Genomic DNA, 21,780 nt, shown 5'->3' on the forward strand with positions numbered 1-21,780 from the left:
TGCTCTTCCTCCTAATTAGCCGGTGAACCTTGTCTTCTTACCTCTAACTCACCTCTAGGACTCACTGTGTTCTTTACCTGTCCATAGCAGTAGTAGTAGTAGTAGTAGTAGTAGTAGTATGAATGTACAGTAGAGGTAATAATAGTAGTAGTAGTAGTAGTAGTAGTAGTTATTGTTGTTGTTGCTGTTGTTGTATGAAAAATAGAGGTGATAATAGCTGTTGTAGAAATGGTAGTAGTAGTAGTAGTAGTAGTAGTAGTAGTAGTAGTAGTAGTAATAGTAGTAGTAGCAGACACACCTGTTCTGCAGCATCCACATTCCTTCACGACTTCGCTGCACACACACACACACACACACACACACACACTCACTCGGTCCAGTTCTGTTTCTAAATATAACCTAAAGCAAGAGTTAAAAAAATAAATAAATAAATAGAAGGAATAGAAAAAAAAAGAAGAAATCAAAACCCCAAAACAAACAATTATATTTCCATACAACCTTAAAAAAAATGTAAGCAAAGAAAAAAAGAAAAGGAAGAAGAAAAAGATAAAAAAAGAGATAAAAAACAAAATATAAAGCAAAAAGCAATCATCATCACCACCACCACCACCACCACCACCACCACCACTTCCACCTTCACATCTTGGGCAAGGTTTATGATTGGCTCATTCACCTAAGTGCCATCAATGCTTGACCAATGAGGACTCGCCACGTCACTGCCTGCCAGCCTCTCAGCCCATTCACCGCCACTGACGCTCACACTGACGCAATCACTACAGGGCAAAGTAAAAGTAAACAAACAAACGTACGTACAGCTTCACTGGATTATGTTACCGGGGTGATATTCGGTTCATTCACTGCAATAAATAAGTAAATTAGTAAAATGAGATTATAAAATAGAATCGTTATCGTTATCTTCATAAACTGTATTGATATCTAGATCAAAATAAATAAATAAATAAATAAATAAAGCCTTGAAAATTAAGATGATGTCGTGGCGCTGGAAGTGAAATTAAATAAGCAGATAAATAAATATATAAATAAATACATAAAGAAATGAATATATAAATAGATAAATTGGTAAATAAACAGGAAAAATTTTCATTAAGTCATATACATACTAATATTTTCACTCTCCACGTCAAGATGTACGATAATTGATGGATGCCTGTATCTTATTGACAGTAAAAATGCATCTTTACCTTCTTATTATGTAACTATTTTATTTTTTTTTTTACTTTCATGAGACAAAATGTACAATCATTCATGCACTTTCTTGTTTCTTACGAGTATTGCCTGTAAAAACGAAGCTTTGTCTTTTTATTTTTATTTTGTAAATCTTCTTCGCTTTCTGAGGCAAAATGTACGACAGTTCATGCACCTCCTTGTACGTCACACCCCAGTAAAAATATATCTTTCTTTACCTTCTGATCATGTAACGCAATAGATTTTTCGCTGTCTGAGGCAAAATGTTCGACTCACGCACTTCCTCGTATGTCACGCGCAGTAAAAGTGTAATATCAAAATTCCTATTACATAACGTTGTAGATGTCTCGCTTTCTAAGGTAAAATGTACGATAATTTATGCACTTTCTTGTATGTCACCCTTAGTAAAAGTAAAATGTTAAAATTCGTATTACTCGTACATAATGCAGTAGATGTCTCGCTTTCTAAGACAAAATGTACGATAATTCATGCATTTTTTTGTATGTCACCCTTTGTGAAAGTATAATGTTAAAATTCATATTACATAATGCAGTAGATGTCTCGCTTTCTAAGACAAAATGTACGATAATTTATGCACTTTCCTGTATGTCACACGCAGTAATATTACGTTATTACCTTTTCTATTACGTAACACACCAAAATTTTAACTTTCCAAGACAAAATGTACGATAATTTGTGTACTTTCTTGAATGTCATCCACGGTAAAAGTGTAACATTGTGTAACGCAGTAGCTGTTTCACTTTCTAAACAAACCTGGACAAAATATACGATAATTTATGCGTTTTCTTGTAGGTCATTCCCGGTACAAATAATAATTCATACACTTCCTTATATCTCGTCAGTAAAAATATGGCAAACATTTATATTACGTCACTCCAAATAAAACGCTCCTAATTTTCTTTTCCAAGTCAAAATATACAGTAATTTAAGCATTCTCAGTAAAAAAATAACAGAATTTTTTCCCTTCTAAGACAATATGTACGATAATTTAAGCACTTTCCTGCACATCACTCTAAGTAAAAAAAAAAAAAAAAAAATATAACATTACTACTCCTATCACGTAACGCACCAAATTCTCCCTTTCTAAGACAATATGTATGACAATTTACGTGTTTTCCTGTACAACAATCTCAGTAAGAATATGTTACCTTATATATTACGCAACGTACAAATTTTTTTCTTTATAAAACAAAATGTACGATAATTTAATCACTTTCCAGTACAACAATCTCAGTAAAAATATAACATTATCATATTTATTCCGTAACGCACCAAAATTTTCTCTTCCCATCTCAAAACTCAAATATTTCCTCGCATCTCGTCGGTATAAACGCAACATTAACATTTCCTATTACCTAACACACCAAGATTCCCGCTTCCTCAGCCAAAAATGTTCCTTTATTCCACGCTTTTCTCGCTGTATCTTCTTGAAATGGCAGGAATTGTGGGTAATGGCAGTGATGTATTGAGTTACTTTTCTGGTGTGAGAGTAGATAAGAGTAGTCATTGTTATTATAGTAGTAGTAGTAGTAGTAGTAATATGAGCGCAGAGGTAATAATACTGGTAGTAGTAATGGTGATGGTGGTGATAGTAGTAGTAGTAGTAGTAGTAGTAGTAGTACCAGTTGTTCTTGTTGTTGTTGTTCTTTTCTTGTTCTTTTCTTCTCTTCTTCCTCTTCTTCTTCTTCTTCTTCTTATTATTATTATTATTATTATCATTATTATTATTATTATTATTATTATTATTATTATTATTATCATCATCATCACCACCACCACCACCACCACCATCATGGGAGTCGCGAGATGAAGCAAAGGTGAAAGGACGTGTTTTTATTGGCCAACAGAGAAGATTGTGAATAACGTGTCAACTTTCTAATGGTTATCTTTGGAAGGTATGCAAACAATTCACCTCTCTCTCTCTCTCTCTCTCTCTCTCTCTCTCTCTCTCTCTCTCTCTCTCTCTCTCTCTCTCTCTCTCTCTCTCTCTCATTGTCTTTTATTTTTCCTTCTAAATTGAGACAGTATTTTTTTTACTACTGTTTACCCCCTCCCCCCTTCTCTCTCTCTCTCTCTCTCTCTCTCTCTCTCTCTCTCTCTCTCTCTCTCTCTCTCTCTCTCTCTCTCTCTCTCTCTGTCTGTCAGTTTTTTTCCCACGTTCTCAGTCTGCCCTTTACATCCCTCAAAGGGCACGCCACATCACGTGTGTGTGTGTGTGTGTGTGTGTGTGTGTGTGTACTGCATTATGTCCTCGCATATATCTGATCACTACACACACACACACACACACACACACACACACACACACACACACACACACACACACACACACACACACATACACATACTATCACATTAACACATACACAAACACGTCCACACGACACACACACACACACACACACACACACACACACACAGAGAGAGAGAGAGAGAGAGAGAGAGAGAGAGAGAGAGAGAGAGAGAGAGAGAGAGAGAGAGAGAGAGAGAGAGAGAGAGAGAGCCCTCCACCCACTAAAACACAGTACAACCTTAGTATCCATCCCAAAATATCCACCCACACTAGGCAGGAGAGGGAGGGGAGGGAAGGGCGTTTTCATTTCCTCCCTCCCCCTCCTCCCTTTTCCCTCCGCCGTTCATGGACTGACAAAGAGACACAATGCTATCTGATCTCTCTCTGCCTGCACCTGAGGACTCGATCTCATTAAGGGAATTCCAGGTGTGAGAGAGAGAGAGAGAGAGAGAGAGAGAGAGAGAGAGAGAGAGAGAGAGAGAGAGAGAGAGAGAGAGAGAGAGAGAGAGAGAGAGAGAGAGAGAGAGAGAGAGAGAGAGAGAGAGAGAGTTTTTTGTTTTATAATGTATTTGCTTTTGTAGTTTGTTGTTTTTTGTTATCATTGGTTACTGCTGCTATTATTATTGTTATTGTTATTATTATTATTATTATTACAACTACTTTGTTGAGGAGCTACAGTTAAACTTCCATTGTCTGTGTGTGTGTGTGTGTGTGTGTGTGTGTGTGTGTGGAGTCAACGGCCTGTGTTCGACAAGTCATGTCTATTTACTCTCACACACACACACACACACACACACACACACACACACACACACACACGTTTACTACAAGAAGAACAAACGAGGAAGTGACACAAGACATAACTAAAGAAAAAAAATCAAACAAAACTAAACTAAAAAAAATAATTATATATATTAAATAAAAAAACACAAAATCCCCCTAAAATATAAAATAAAAAAACGAAAAATGAACACTGAATCAAGTCGTTCCTTAAGAAAACAAGAAGAAAATAGAGAGGAAATCCCACGCATCTTTTTAATAATGCTTCACAAATGCTGCCTTCCCGCCACTCCTTTCTCCTTCAAGTTACAAAGAGAGGCGGGTGAGGTGACTGTGAGGCTGCATTGTCCGCTCACACCAGTAATGAAAGTGAATGGATGAAGGGGAAACTGTGATGACGAAGGAAGGAGTGTGGAAAAAAAGTATAGACGAAAAAAAAATTGTGATGACGAAAGGAGGTGTAAAAAACTATGTGATGACGAAGGGGGAAGTAAGGAAACGTATAGATTTAGATGAAAAACTGATTATGAAAGGTGTAGGGAAAAAGTATGTGATGACGAAGCGAGGCGGGAAAAAACGTATAAATTTAGATAAAAACTGTGATGACGAAGGAAGCAGGAGAAAAGTATTGGTTAAGATGGAAACAGAAAAATGCTTTACTTTGACTTGGAGAAAATGGAAGAAAAAGAGTATACCCTAAAAAGTAAGAACATTACGTTTTGAAATAAGGAAAAAAAAAGGGAAAAGTAAAGTTAGAAACAAAAAAAAACTAACACTGATTTCAATGAAGCAGGAGATATAAACGAAAGAAAATAATTAAACTTGAAGGGGGAAAAGCAGAAGTGATCAGAAGGAAAAAGCAAAGAAAAACAACAGTGATTTGACGGGAAGGAGAAAAGTCAGACGGAAAAAAAATATGACAGGGGAAAAGAAAAATTTTCAAGTTTATATATATATATATATATATATATATATATATATATATATATATATATATATATATATATATATATATATATATATATATATATATATATATATATATATATATATATATATATATATATATATATATATATATATATATATAAAGTCTGGCAAAAGGTGAAACGGAATAAGAACGCGATGCAATATTGTTATCATGAGTTAGTTATTTGTTAAGGAAACGAAGTGCACAAAAAATAAGAAGAAGAAAAAACACATAAAAATTAAACTGGGGAAACTGACGAAGCCAAAAGCGAAACTAGAGTAAACTTGCGTCATAACACCTGAGTCTCTTAACCTCCACCTTACCTGTCTGAAAGTCGCACCAAAAATTACATTACATCGACATTATTATTACTGACACGGTTAGCAAAAACAAGACGGAACAGTTACTTAATTAAAACCCTTTCCCTGCTAATTGACACACCTTTCCTTAAATCACAAACCACTTTGGGACATCTTTTTTTTGTTCTACCGTCACCTCCAAACATCGTACAGGCTAGACATTGTAAAATCTTCTCTTTTTGTGACTTTCTTTCTTGTGCATGCTTATAAAGTCTCCATACAATGCCTCCAGTACTTTGAATTGTTGCATCTGGCAGTGGAAAGGTTAAACGAAGCAAACAAGAGTGTATCAGTCAGTCTTGTGAAATGAACACGAGATGAGATGTTATTACGGAAACTTGAGAAAATGTGAATAGTGAAATGAGGAAAAAATATAAGAAAATTTCCCTCGAGCGAGACGAAACGGAATACTGGTTATGCTCGAGAAAAAGTTGATGAGGCGAGTGCTGCTGAAGGGGGAAAAGAAGAGAACAGTTGTGTGACGAAGGAGAAACCAAGTCAATGCTGAATGCTGATAGATATTTAAGGATTACGACACACGCAACACTTAAGAAAAGAAATAAAGGCCTAGATGAATAGGAAAAAAATATATATATGCATAGGAAAAGAAGAGAACAGTTGTGTGACGAAGGAGAGATCAAGTCCAATGGTGAATACTGATAGAAACTTAAGAATTACGACACACGCAAGTCATAAGAAAAGGAAAAAAAGACCTACATGAATAGAAGAAAAATATGCACAACAGTAAATTAAGGAGAATGAAGAAGGATCAATGTTTTTTCTTTTTAATATGAGGAATATGAGTAAAATAACTCAAATATGCACTGAGTAAAGAAAGAAACAATACCTAAGAGTAAAAATATGTTGGAAATACTAAATAAAGTGAGATACAAAATATAACACAAAAGTAAACATACTAATAATTGAATGAGAAAAAAAAGAGTGATATGAAAAGTTACTTAGAAAAATCATTAGCAATATACTGAGAAAAGAGAGAGGAAAATATAACACGGCAATAGATAGAATAAATGAAAGTAATAACTGAATAAAGACAGAAAATAACAGTAAATTAGGACAGTTAGAAAAAAAAATACAGAAGAACACATACTAGTTTTCCTTCCTCTTTTTCTTTTTCTTTTCTATTCTCTCTTTTTTCTTGACTGAGAGAATCAACGGAACATTCATAATTTAATTGCAAAAGGGAGCACAAAGGCCCATAAGTATAGTACAGTGAAATATGACAAGGTGAAAAAAAAAAGAAAAAAAGAAAAACAATACGTCTACAAGTCAGGCGCAGAATTTAAGTAAAAGTGATTGTGACTTAACTTGATTCAATTATAATAGAGGTGGTGCGTCCCTCAGTGAACGGTACTGTGGTGGTGGTGGCGGTGGCTGGAACAATGGCATTACCAGAGAGAGAGAGAGAGAGAGAGAGAGAGAGAGAGAGAGAGAGAGAGAGAGAGAGAGAGATAGCAGAAAAGTTTCAAAAAATGTTTCGGGGGAGGAAAATGATAAAGAAGGAAGGACGGAGAGAGAGAGAGAGAGAGAGAGAGAGAGAGAGAGAGAGAGAGAGAGAGAGAGAGAGAGAGAGAGAGAGAGAGAGAGAGAGAGAGAGAGAAATAGCAGAAAAGTTTCAAAAAATGTTTCGAGAGAGAGAGAGAGAGAGAGAGAGAGAGAGAGAGAGAGAGAGAGAGAGAATCATTCACAATATACATCAGTGACTACACACATTTCTGTCTTCTCACGGAAACAATGACGGATCGCATAAAAAAAAAAAACATAAAAAAATAAATAAAAGCCAAAGAAGACAAGGATATAAAAAGTAAACAATCACACGTAAAGAAAACGAGACAATTGATTAGAGGAAAAAGAAAATGGGGAAAAATTTACTGCCTTTGAGAGAGAGAGAGAGAGAGAGAGAGAGAGAGAGAGAGAGAGAGAGAGAGAGAGAGAGAGAGAGAGAGAGAGAGAGAGAGAGTTTCTAGTATTATCATTTGTAGTAGTAGTAGTAGTAGTAGTAGTAGTAGTAGTAGTAGTACCAAATCTAACACAACTTTCTAAACAACTAAAATCCCAAACAACACACACCCACCCACACACACACACACACACACACACACACACACACACACACACACACACACACACACACACACACACACACACACACACACACACACACACACACACACACACACACCTAAAAGGATAAGGATATCCTGTGAATACGCAACCTTGAACATAAAGACACACACACACACACACACACACACACACACACACACACACACACATTTAGCCTTCAAACAGACGTCACAGTCATATTAATCTTCACAAAACACCCACACCACAACAACTCCGGCATACATAATTAATAGTAGTAGTAGTAGTAGTAGTAATAATAATAATAATAATAATAATAATAATAATAATAACAATAATAATAATAATAATAATGATAAGTATGATAGTAAGTGAAAAAGATAAAAAAATAGGAAAAAAAGGAAAAGAAACAAAAATAAAAAAAAGGAGGAAGAGAAAAGCGGAAACAAAATTAAAAATAGGGAACAGGAAAGATAAGAAAAGATTTTAAATCGCCTTAAAAAAAATCTGGTTAATGATCAGAAAAAAAAGTAAAAGAATAAAAGAGAAAGTGAAAACAAGTCGAAAAAAAAATATACGGAAAGATTCAGATAGTTAGAAAGACAGACAGATAAACAGACAGATAGATAGACTGATAGATAGGTAGATAAATGGATAAAAAGAAAGATAGATAGATAGAAAGACTGACTGACAAACAGACAGATAGAAAGATTGATAGATAGATAGATAGATAGATGGATAGGTAGACAGACAGATAGACACATAGATAAAGAGATAGCTAAAGATAGATAAATAGAAAAACAGACAAACAACGGATAGATAGATAGATAGATAAATAGATAGATAGATAGATAGATAGAAAGACAGACAGTTAGATAGATAGATAGACAGACAGATAGACAGACAGACAGATAGAAAGACACACACACACACACACACACACACACACACACACACACACACACACACACACAAATAAGTAGATATATAAAATCCATAAATAATATATTCACAAATACTCATAGACAGACAAACAGACAAACATATATAGTGATTAGATAAATAAACAGGTGAATAAGTCAAGAGATAAACATTCAGAGAGACAAATAAAGGCATCCACTTAATACTTACATACTTAAATGGGAGTCTACATTAAATTAACAGGTGCAGGACAGGTGGCATCATTTCCTTCCCAACAATAGGACAATTTCCTCACGCCTTTTGTGTTTTTGTGAGAATATAAAGATGAAATGTTCCTTCCTGTCTATCATCATTTCCTTGAGTTTTCTGAATTTCTTTTCTTTTTTTTTTTTTTTGCCTATATTTTTCTTCCTTTCTTGCATTTTCATCCTTTTTCTCGTGTTTCTCTTTTATTTTTTTTTATATTTTCCAGTTTCCGTTTCCTTGTTTGCGATTTGCTTTTTCTTTCTTTCTTTTTATATTTCATGGTTTCCTACTTTTTTTCTTCATATTTTCCTTCCTTCCCTTCATACATAACTTGGTATTTCTTGCTTTTATTGTTTCTGTATTTTTTCATGATTTTCCTATGATTTCCTTTATTATTTTCCACTTTTTCTTCTTTTCCTTTATAATTTCCTACATTCCTTCATTATTTCCTACATTTACTTCAGCTTCTTACATTCCCTTCGTATTTTCCTACATTTCCTTCATCACTTCTTATTTTTCCTTCATAATTTCTTTCTTTTCTTCATTATTTCCTTTACGTTCCTTCATTATTTCCTACTTTCCTTCATTACCTCCAAAATTTCCCTTCATTATATCCTAGCTTTCCTTTATAATTTCCTAGAGTTTCCCCTAATCTCTGTACATTTTCTTCTTGTTTTCAGAAATTAACATTTTCTTCCTTGTGTAGGAATAATAATAATAATAATGAAAGTGCAATAAAATAATAATAATAATAAGTAATAAAATGAAGTTAACTGAAAAAAAAAATGAGGATAACTTTGGATGAGAGAGAGAGAGAGAGAGAGAGAGAGAGAGAGAGAGAGAGAGAGAGAGAGAGAGAGAGAAAGAGAGAGAGAGAGATTAATTTAAAGCAAGTCACCCTCAATTCACACTGACCTGTTTTCTTTCTCTTTCTCACTCACTCTCTCACTCTCTCTATCTCTCGCGACGTATTATCTTCATTATTCTATTTTCTCCATCTATCTTTTATTCATTTTTTTTCCTATTTTCGTCTATATTTTCCTCAATAGTTTGTGGTTTACGTGACCTTGGAATTCCTGTGTGTGTGTGTGTGTGTGTGTGTGTGTGTGTGTGTGTGTGTGTGTGTGTGTGTGTGTGTGTGTGTGTGTGTGTGTGTGTGGCGAGGAAATGACCACTAACATGCACACACACACACACACACACGCACACACACTGTTCTACTTTTCAAACCTTCCATCTACCCTCCCACAATCTTTCCTCCCCCCCACCTCTCCCCACAGCAATCTTTCTCTCCCTTATTTCTTCCCTTCTCCTCCAACAGTAACTTTTTTCCTTTTCGTTACTCCGTCTCTCTCTCTCTCTCTCTCTCTCTCTCTCTCTCTCTCTCTCTCTCTCTCTCTCTCTCTCTCTCTCCACATGATCATTCCTCCACTCTTTCCGTTATTTCTTCCCCTCTTTCTCTTTCACACTCTCATCCACTGTTGATTCTTTCCCCTTTCCCTTTATTCTCTCCCCTCTTCTTCCTCTTTCACTCTAACCCACTACTCATTCTCTCCCCTCTTCCTTTATATACTCTTCTCTTCCACTCTCTCTCCCCATCAGTCATTCCTCCCCTTCCTCGTTATTCTCTCAAAGCTTCGCCTCACCCACTCTCTCCCACTCTCATTCTCTCTCTCTTCCCCTTATTCTCTCCCGTCTTCTCCTCTTCCACACACTCACTGTCAGTTATTCTTCCTCTCTTCCCTTTACATCCTTCTCTCCTCTTCCCCCTCTCCAGTTCCTCCCATCTTTCACCCTCCCCTCTCCTTTTCTCTTTCCTTACCGTCCCTCGTCCTCTAAAATTAACAAACTCATTCATCATTCATTCAGTGCTGTATGAGATGTATAAAACTATAATATACGTAACCCAGAGCATGCATACACATATATGAGCAACATGAAAAAGAGGAATTAATTAAGAATGAGTGTCAAGACAGAGCTGACATTCATGCTGGAGAAAAATAACGACATGAAACGATGACAATAAAATAGGAACAAGTGTAATAGAGAGAAAAAAAACATAAATGATAAAATAAGCTGTAAAATATGAACAAAGTGGAGTAAAAAAAAAGGAAAAAAATAAATAAATAAAAAATCTGACAAAAAAAAGTGTGATGAAATAGTGACTGTCAAAACGTTAGAAGGAAAAAAAAATGTATAATAAAATAAATAGATAATTACGAATGATGTAAGAGTAAAGTGAATGAAAAATGACAATAATTACTACTACTACTACTACTACTACTACTACTACTACTACTACTACTACTACTACTACTACTATTACTACTACTACTACACAGATACACATTCTAAAACCACTCAAACTAACACAGAGAGAGAGAGAGAGAGAGAGAGAGAGAGAGAGAGAGAGAGAGAGAGAGAGAGAGAGAGAGCAGACAGAAACAGAAATAACGCCACTTCTGAACTCTCTCTCTCTCTCTCTCTCTCTCTCTCTCTTGGGCCGGGAAGTGTGACGTTTTGCACTGAATAACGCGGCCGGCGGTCATTCTCTGGGAAAGTAAGGCGGGAAGAAACGCCTCGTGGAAGTGAGCGAGGGAATTAACTCAGCTTGGGAAAATATTGCGGGGGGAAAGGAAGGAAGTGAGTGGGGAAGGGAGGAAGGAAGGAAGGGAGGGTTGGGAGGGAGAGAGGAATAGAGGACTGGAGGGTAAATTTGCGTGAGAGAGAGAGAGAGAGAGAGAGAGAGAGAGAGAGAGAGAGAGAGAGAGAGAGAGAGAGAGAGAGAGAGAGAGAGAGAGTTATTAGTGTACCAATTATTATTATTATTATTATTATTATTATTATTATTATTATTATTATTATTATTATTATTAGTGGTAGTAGTAGTAGTAGTAGTAGTAGTAGTAGTAGTAGTAGTAGTAGTAGTAGTAGTAGTAGTAGAAGTAGTAGCAGCAGCAGCAGCAGTAGTAGTAGTAGTAGTAGTAGTAGTAGTAGTAGTAGTAGTAACAGCAAGTCATCATAATCACACACACACACACACACACACACACACACACACACACACAAGATTAACACCACACTATACATTATAAACAATACATCACACACTAGCAGTTCACCGCTCTCCCTTACACACACACACACACACACACACACACACACACACATACAGACAAACGCGTCAGACTCGACTGCCTCTAGAGAAATTGGTTCACGTGAATTTCTCTCCCCGTGTTGGTCTCACTAACCAGCTGATGTGCAACTTTTGGTCTGCGAGGGAGTGGTAACAGAGAGAGAGAGAGAGAGAGAGAGAGAGAGAGAGAGAGAGAGAGAGAGAGAGAGAGAGAGTAGTGTTGCAGTTTCTAGTCTATCTAAAAGCCAATAAGTTAACAGGAAAATACACAGAAAGAATATGAAAAAAGTACATTTCAAAAGCAAACCAAAAACAAGACAAAAACAAAAAAAAAAAAAAAAACAGGAAATAAAGAGAACGAAGACGAAGAAAAAAAAAAAACAATATATTATTTTTTTATAACCACCCAGAACCAAAAGGAAAATAAAGAGAAAGGTGATGAGAGAAAATGAGAGTTTTTAAAAGGGGAAACACCGGAGACAGACAGAGAGAGAGAGAGAGAGAGAGAGAGAGAGAGAGAGAGAGAGAGAGAGAGAGAGAGAGAGAGAGAGAGAGAGAGAGAGAGAGAGAGTGTGAAGAAATGAATGGAAGAGGATACAGAAATATAGGAAAAGAATAAGAGATACAATTAAGAAGAATAAAGAATAAGGAAGAAAGAAAAGGAGACAAAAAGTGACATAAAAAATAAAACAAAAAGGAAAGAAAGAAAGAAAGAAAGAAAGAAAGAAAGAAAGAAAGAAAGAAGGATAGAAATATAGGGCTCAAAATAAGGAAAGAGGAAAAGAGGAGAAAAGTAAGAAGGAATGAGGGAAGGAATGAAAGAAAGAAGAAAGGAGGAAAGAAGAAAAGGATGAGAAAGAAAGAAAAGAGGAGGAAAGAAAGAAAAATAAGAAAAAGTGAGAGGGAATGAGGGGAAGAAGAAAAGAAAAGAGGAACGGAAGAAAAAAAAAGTGAGAGGAATGAGAGAAGGAAGAAAAGAAGAAAGAAGGAGGGAAAAAATTGAGGGAAGGAAGAAAATAAAATAAGAGGAAACAAGAAAAATGCGGGAATGAGGGAAAGAATGAAAGAAGAAAGGAGGAAAAGAAGAAAAGTGAGAGAGAATGAAGGAAAAAAAGAAAGAAAGAGGAGGAAAGAGGAGGAAAGACCTAAAAAATATCAACCCAACACATCCAAGAGACAAAACTGACCAGTGCTCTCTCTCTCTCTCTCTCTCTCTCTCTCTCTCTCTCTCTCTCTCTCTCTCTCTCTCTCTCTCCCGGCTGTCTATCTAGAAGGCTTTCTCCCCACCTGTCACCAGAGGCTTTGACCGGTGATGTGGGACGTGTGTGTGTGTGTGTGTGTGTGTGTGTGTGTGTGTGTGTGTGTGTGTGTGTGTGTGTGTGTGTGTCGTTTATTGCACTGGTTTCATTAAGGTTTTATTTATTATTTTTTGTAGCGTTGGTAGACGAGAGAGAGAGAGAGAGAGAGAGAGAGAGAGAGAGAGAGAGAGAGAGAGAGAGAGAGAGAGACAGAGAGAGAGAGAGAAAGCAGACACGACTCCTCATATTTTACATTCAGATTTTTCTTCTCCTCTTCCTCCTCCTCCTTCTCCTTCCCTTCCTCCAGCTCCTCCTCTTCCTCCTCCTCCATCTGTCGCCTTTCTCTTTCCTCATTTTTATATCTGTGCCGGAAAAATCTTCTAACTCCTCTCCTTCCTTCCTATTTCTCTCTCCCTCCTTCCTTCCTTTTCCCTTATTCCTCTCACCATTTATATATCATTCTGTCCGTCTGTCTGTCTATCTGTCTCTCATTATCTCTTGAATTGTTAAGTATAATTAAGGTATATTTACATCAAAACTGCTCTCTCTGTCTGTCTGTCTGTCTGTCATTATATATATTCAATTGCTATTCGTCTGTCTGTCTGTCTATTTGTCTGTTATTATCTATTGAATTGTTAAAGGTAAGGTCTATGTCTGTCTGCCTGCCTCTCTCTCTCTCTCTCTCTCTCTCTCTCTCTCTCTCTCTCTCTCTCTCTCTGCCCTTGCCACCCCATCATTCCGTGGCTTACCAGGCTGTCACGCACTAACCATTTGGCCATTATTCTGCCGGGCCATCATCAGTGTGCCTGTCCCCCTCTGTCATCACGCCTGTCCCTCCCTCCCTCCCTCCCTCCCTCCCTCCCTCCCTCCTTCAGTACTGCCGTTTGGTCACCACGGATTTAGGTTACTAGTACTGCTGCTGCTGTTACTGTTACTACTACTACTACTACTACTACTACTACTACTACTACTACTACTACTACTACTATTACTACTACTACTATTGTTGCTGCTATGATGATGATAATGATGATGATAATGATGATGGTAATAATAATAACAATAACAACAACAACAATATCATCATCACCACCACCACCATCACTACCATCACCACCATTGACAAAAACAACAACAACAACAACAACAACAACAACAACCATTCTTCTCACTTTCTTCATTCTTTTTCCTCTCCTCCTCCTCCTCCTCCTCCTCCTCCTCCTCCTCCTTCTTTCACACTGCTCACAACTTTCACAATCACGTTAACGCTGCAATCACACTTTCGAGCAATATGTGTGTGTGTGTGTGTGTGTGTGTGTGTGTGTGTGTGTGTGTGTGTGTGTGTGTGTGTGTGTGTGTGTTAATTCACTTCTAGAAACATGGCCACAAGAAACGAGTGCGTGCGTAATCTTGTTTCTTTTTATTTTCTTCTAATTATCCTTGTTACTCTTCATTATCTTATCTTCCTCCTCCTCCTCTTTCGCCGCCTCTTCCTCCTCCTCTTCTCTATCTTAGTTTTCTTTATCTAATTATTTCTCCTTGTCGTACTTCATTTTCTTTTTTTTTCTACTTATGCTTGTTATTCTTCATTATCTTCCCCCTCCTCCCTCCCTTCTTCTTCTCTTTCACTGCCTTCTCCTCCCCCTCCTCTTTCTCTTATTTTTCTCTCTTCTCCTCCTCAATTTCTCTTCTTGTTTTTTCTCTGATTATTCTTGTTATTCTTCATCATCTTCCCCCTCCCTTCCCCACTTCTCTTTCACCGCCTCCTCCTCCTCCTCCTCCTCCGTCTCTTGCTCTACTTATTCCCCCTCCTCCTCCTCCTCCTCCTCCATGTAATTTTATTCCCCTCCTTACTGTTTCTCACACTTTTTTTCTTACTATTCCTCATTATCTCCTGCTCCTCATCCTTCCTCCTCTTTGTATTATCCTCGCTACTTCTCATCCTCTCATCCTTATTGTTGCTCCTCCTCCTCCTCGTCTTCCTCCTCTTCCTCCCACTCCTCTTCCTCATCCTCCGTCTCTATTATTCATTATGTCCTCTCCTCCTCCTCTTCCTCCTCTTCCTCTTCCTTCTCTTCTTGCTACGTCTCATACTCCCGTCTCTACTATCCCTCATCTCCTCCTCTCCTTCTCCCCCTCCTCAAAATTCCGGATCCTGTACCCCCCACCGCGCCCTCCCCCCCCGGCGCCGTGACGCAAGGCAGGCACCGTCACAGACGTCACAGGCGTCACAAATTCCCAGACAATCAGATCACGACTCCGAGCAACGTGACGCAATGAGAGAGAGAGAGAGAGAGAGAGAGAGAGAGAGAGAGAGAGAGAGAGAGAGAGAGAGAGAGAGGGGGAGAAATTACTTGCATTAATGACCACATGTGTTTTCTATCTTCGCACGAAAACAATGGTTAAGAAATTATAAAAAAAAGTAAAAGTAAAAAAATAAAATAAAGATTACTTATAACAAAGACAACCATTAATGAAAACTGCCAATTAATTACACCTTGAGAAAACGAGAGAGAGAGAGAGAGAGAGAGAGAGAGAGAGAGAGAGAGAGAGAGAGAGAGAGAGAGAGAGAGAGAGCAATGCACCCTATCCATATTCTCATCCGGGAGCTGTTTACACACACACACACACACACACACACACACACACACACACACACACACACACACACACACACACACACACACACACAAGAACAAAGATTCAATGGAAAACAAACACAGACACGTGAACAGAAACCGATTAAGCAACTGACAGGCAAACAGACAGACAGACAGGAAGGGGAGTGATAATATTGATGGTGATGATAATGATAATGATATTGATGATGATGATGATGATGTTGCGTGAAGTAATGCGCTGGAAATTTATTGTCTTGTAGTTCTGATGCAAGAGTTTTGATTTATTAGGTGTAGTAGTAGTAGTAGTAGTAGTAGTAGTAGTAGTAGTAGTAGTTGTTGTTGTTGTTGTTGTTGTTGTTGTTGTTGTTGTTGTTGTTGTTGTTGTTGTTGTTGTTGTTGTTGTTGTTGTTGTTGTTGTTGTTGTTGTTGTTGTAGAAGTAGTTGTTGTTATTGTTGTAGTAGCAGTAGTAGTAGTAGTAGTAGTAGTAGTAGTAGTAGTAGTAGTAGTAGTAGTAGTAGTAGTAGTAGTAGTAGTAGTAGAAGGAGGAGGAGGAGGAGGAGGAGGAGAAGGAGGAGTAGGAGGAGGAGGAGGAGAAGAATGAACAGCATTAGCAGTAGTAGTAGCAGCAACAACAGTACCATCAACACCACCACCACCAAACACACACACACACACACACACACACATCACCACTAACCAAACCAAGCCTCATTACCACCAATAACAGTAACCTTCGCTACACAAACACCCAGCGAGCCGCGCCTGTACATCCCAGACACCTTGCACACCCAAGGCACACGCATACACAACCCGCAGTTACGCCCCGTGCAATTGTATACCGTACAGCGCTCACCTGAAGGCCGTGATGGAAGAATGCACGCCCCTTAATCACCAAACCACCTAACAGCTCACTACGCCCTTTGATGAACGCTCCTCGCCCTCGGGAATGGACACAAGGACGAGGTGTTGCGAGAGACAAACTACACACAACGCGGTGATGACGTAACGTGTATACAGGCTGTGTTGATTGGTGGCTCCAGGTGAGGTAACATAAGGCAATTCACGTCTGGTTCCTGGCCATTACGGGGTCCACTGTGAGGCGTTTGTTTGTCCGAAGTCTCTTGTGTTTGTAATGAAGTATTTTGAGGGTGGTTGTCAATGGTTCCTTCTGCTTTAGTTCCCGTCTGTCTTGTTAATAAAGGTTCCTGGGTCTTGGCCACTACGGGGTCTACGGTGAGGTATTTGTGTGTCTAAGACCTCTTTTGTGTTTGTACTGAATGCGTGAATGTTTCTAATTCACTTCCTGTTTGTGTTAATACTATGGGTCTTGTCTGGGTCTTGTCCACTTCGGGGTTTACAGCAAATTATCTGTGTGTCCGAGGCCTCTTTTGTGTTTGTATTGAAAGGTTTTGAATGCGTGAATGTTTGTTTCTGGTTCACTTCCCGTCTATGGCATTGTGGCTAATACACTACTTGTCTATTTATGTTGTTAATATTCTTGTCTGGTTCTTGTCCATTACGAAATTTACAGTAAAGTATTTGTGTTTTCGGAGCTTCTTTTGTGTTTGTTATGAAAGGCCTCGAACGTGAGTGTTTGTTTCCGGTCTAGTTCACATCTATGGCAATAATGCTATTGTAATTGTTCATTGGAAGGCTTACGGTAAAATATCCATATGTTTGAGGCCTTTTTTGCATTTGTTTTGGAGGGTTTCGAATGTGTGAATGTTCTTTTCTGGTTCACCTCTCGTCTATGGCAGTGTTGATAATATACTTGTATAGTTCCTGCTCATTACCGAGATTATGGAATGTTCGTGTGTGTCTGGCCCTGTTTTGTGTTTGTACTGAAATGCTTGGATTGTAATGTAACGTGTGTGTGTGTGTGTGTGTGTGTGTGTGTTGATTCACGAAGGTGAGGTAACGTGAGGCAACACTCCTAATAAAACTTGTCTCGTTCCTGTCCATTACATAGTTTTCGGGAGTGCTCGTATATGGACAGATTTCATTGTGTTTGTACGTACTGAAAAGTTTCCAACGTGTGAATACGTCTAAAGAATTGCAATCTTTTCATACGTTTCTGCGTCTTATCCAGACTACTCATAACAGGGTCTCGTGGAAGTTACTGGAGTTTTCAGAGGCGTTTTCATGATTCTACACCATGAGAAAAAAAAAAAAAAAAGATAAATAAGTAAATGAATAAATGAAATAAAAGTAAAATAATAATAATAATAACATGAAATAAGTAAATACATAAATAAATACAAATAAAACAAATAAGAAGAAAGGGGAAAAGAAAACATAAAAAAAACTAACTAAACATCATGTGACCTTTTGAAAACAGTCCTTTTGAGACAGCAAAACGTTTCATAAAGAATACAGACTTGGTTCATTTTTTCGTCCGTTTTAACATACGTACATACTTACCTCCACACACACACACACACACACACACACACACACACGAGACACCAGGTCCCTAAGAAAAAAGTCTGTAAATGTCGGAGTGTCCTTGAGAAGAGCAAAGGTTACGCTAATATTGTTATGTTGAAGTACCCGCCCTGTGTGGCCATCCCTCGCGCGCCACGACGGCCACGCGCACCCTCTGGCGCCGCCCCGGGGAGCGGATGCCTGTGGTGGTGGTGTGTATGTAGGCTATGTAGGTTAGCACGTGGTGGTGGTGGTGGCGGTGGTTGTTCTTGTTGTTGTTGTTGTGTTGTACTTCTTTTTTTTTCTTCTTCGGGTTCTTTTCTTCGTCTTCTTCCTTCGGTCGTCTCGTTCTTCCTGTTCTTCCTTGGATTCTTTTCTTCGTTTTCGTCTTTTTCTTTGCTGTTTTACACATTTCAGTCAACTTTTTTTTCAGATCCTATGAAAGCTTTATCTTACTGAACCTGGCTGCCTTCCCATCATTCGTGGTAAACCTTGCGTACATTACTTCATGGCCAAATAAATGTAATCAATCCGTGAACCAATTTTCCTTATCATCATCATGTTCTTCCTCTTCTTTTTTCTTCTTCTTTTCTGCTTCATCATTGTCCTTTATTCTTTTCTGCGTCATCACTTTTTTTTCTATATTTTTTCTCTGCATCCTCCTCATCTTCGTCAACCAACCGTAATTTCCTTTAGTCTCTCTCTCTCTCTCTCTCTCTCTCTCTCTCTCTCTCTCTCTCTCTCTCTCTCTCTCTCTCTCCAATACCAACATGATGTAAGAGATATTCCCTTTCCTTCACTCCCTTTAATGTTAAAACACCTCTTCATTGTAATTCCTTGCATAACCGCCAAATCCCAGAAGACAAAGGATAGGGTGGTGCAGTTCTCCTTAACTAACCTCGTAACTGGCACACCATGTAACCGAGCACATAACAACAATAATCAGTGGAGCCCGTTTATCCTTCAAACCCTTGTCTCCCACTGCATTTCCCAATGATTCATCGTAAGGCGCTTGTTCAGTGCAATGGCGTATTGACACCCTGGCTTCCATCACCGCCGTGGTACGCTATGTATGACGCAAGTCACCACCACCAAAATCACCATTGCCAGTGCCATCACCACCACTTCCCTCTTTCTTCCTCTTCTTCCCGTCCTTCTCAACTCATATAACCCCACTCACGATGAGAGAGAGAGAGAGAGAGAGAGAGAGAGAGAGAGAGAGAGAGAGAGAGAGAGGTGGAGGGGGAATCAAATCAATACAGTGAGTATATACAAGACAAATACGTTCGTTTTCTTCCATTTAGTTGTCATTAAATAATACGCTGTTAAAAGCTCTCTCTCTCTCTCTCTCTCTCTCTCTCTCTCTCTCTCTCTCTCTCTCTCTCTCTCTCTCTCTCTCTCTCTTCCATCTATCCTTTTCCTTCTCTCCTTTTCCTTCCTCTCTTCATCCTTCCCTCTCCTCCTTGCTGTCCGCCACACTACGAACATATAAAATAATGTAAGTATGTATGTCCGCCTCCTCTTCACTCCCCTTCCTCTCTCCTTCCCACTCCTCTTCCTGTCACCGCGAAGCAAGACAGCCCATATAAGGTCCCTAATATTAAAGGTATGCGTAATGAAACACACACACACACACACACACACACACACACAGAGAGAGAGAGAGAGAGAGAGAGAGAGAGAGAGAGAGAGAGAGAGAGAGAGAGAGAGAGAGAGAGAGAACGGACTTCCTGCAACATTTGGTTTTATATTTCATAAATTATAATCTCTCTCTCTCTCTCTCTCTCTCTCTCTCTAGCCATAACAAACCTCAAAATACTAAACATTAACAGGAAGATTAAATATAAGACAACTGGAGCACACACACAGTACGCTATTAATAACACTGCAAAATTTTTCACCCATTCTATATTATTTTCATTTTGTTAGTGACACGTGACTGATGCATCATCCAGAGAGAGAGAGAAAATCGGGCCCGAGTGAGAGGTAGGCAACGTCCCATTCTTGCCATATTACTCCATAAATTCAAACAGAATAAACAAAAACTCTACTATAGCATAACCAAAACTTCCCCTATGCACATACCTTCTTTAAAATAATATAAGTAACACGCTGAGTAACTTTCAAAACCCCTGAGTGTTCCTGGAAGGTGAGGAAAAGCCTTGTAATATAGCCGTAGATAGCAACGCACAACAGTAATACCCAAGTGAGTGAGTCATTTAAATAAGGCTTGCACGTTAAGATGAGCCAGTCGAGATCGAGAGTGGTTATCGGTGTTTCGTGCGAGGACCGTTGATATATTAGTAGTACGGTGCATTATGAGAGTTGCAGTTTATAGATTGTTTTTAAAAGTGTCCCAGTGTCAGATTATGTTACGGCCGCGTCTTAATCAGGCAGAGGGTAGCTGCTTTCGGTTATTTCAGGAGTCTTGAGCGGTGTGCATGGCCGTGTTCTTAAACGTTTTGGTGCCTTATCTGTATTTTAAGCTGTTCTGGAAGTTACTGGGGTTTTTATGTATCTAATAATAGTATAATAGGCTCTGCTAGAACTTACTGGGGTTTTCTATATTCTAGTGATAGTTTAACAGGCTGTAGTGGGAAGGGTTTTCAAGTGTTTTAGTGACAACAGCGCAAACAAAATAGTGATAGTTTAACAGGTTCTATTGAAAGTTGCAGGGGTTTTCTAAGGTGTTTTGGGTCTGTTGTTAGTTTAACAACCCCCAGTTGGAAGTTGCTGGGATTTTCAAGGCTCTTCTAGGAGTAATGAAGATTTCAAGGGTGTTTTTGTGACTTCTGTGATAGTTTAACAGGCTTTACTGGAAATTACTAAGGTCTTCAAAGTGTTTTCGTGATGCTAGTGATAGTTCAACAACAATTCTGCATCATCAACAGGAAAAACACTCGCGAAAACCCGACACATCACTTCAGTGGGCTTTGGAAACAGTCCCTAACGAGACGTCGCATCTTTCAGGCCTAGTGTAGGAGCAATGTTGACTTTCTAGTTGAGGTGATGTGCTGTGGTGCAACCCGGCGAAAGGTTAATGTTACTAGACCAGCGAATATTAAAGATGTAACAGTATGCTTTTATAGGTAAATGAATGTTTGCTTCTTCATTGTACAGGAAGGTTGTGAGTAGACTAAAATCGCGAACTCTACAACGAACGAATAATTACTGCGAAATGTTACAGTAGCGAAATATATGAAAAAAAGTGACAATATGGAAAACAAGAATTAAAGAAGGAAAAACGAAGGAAAAGTGGAAGTGGAGAAAATTAAACCCTTACAAATCCAATATATAATCACGAAGAGAAAGAAGAAAAAATAGTGCTAATTATTTCTCTCACTGCGAAAAAAAAGAAACACAAAGATAAAACAAAACAATGAACTTTAAATACAAGATAA

General features: G+C 38.3%; 1 protein-coding gene and 1 long non-coding RNA gene across 5 annotated transcripts in view; both read left to right on the forward strand.

Moving 5' to 3' along the window:
- Window positions 1–21,780, forward strand: part of LOC135090873 (cell surface glycoprotein 1-like) — a 59,642-nt gene that overhangs the window by 21,109 nt on the left and 16,753 nt on the right. The gene's annotated exons all lie outside the window — the stretch shown is intronic.
- Window positions 20,615–21,775, forward strand: LOC135090875 (uncharacterized). The gene is made up of 2 exons (XR_010262155.1): window positions 20,615–20,685; window positions 21,500–21,775. It is a non-coding gene; the product is annotated as an uncharacterized LOC135090875 (long non-coding RNA).

The sequence above is a fragment of the Scylla paramamosain genome, chromosome 36 (assembly GCF_035594125.1).
Source record: "Scylla paramamosain isolate STU-SP2022 chromosome 36, ASM3559412v1, whole genome shotgun sequence".
In the NCBI taxonomy this organism is placed as follows: Eukaryota; Metazoa; Arthropoda; class Malacostraca; order Decapoda; family Portunidae; genus Scylla; species Scylla paramamosain.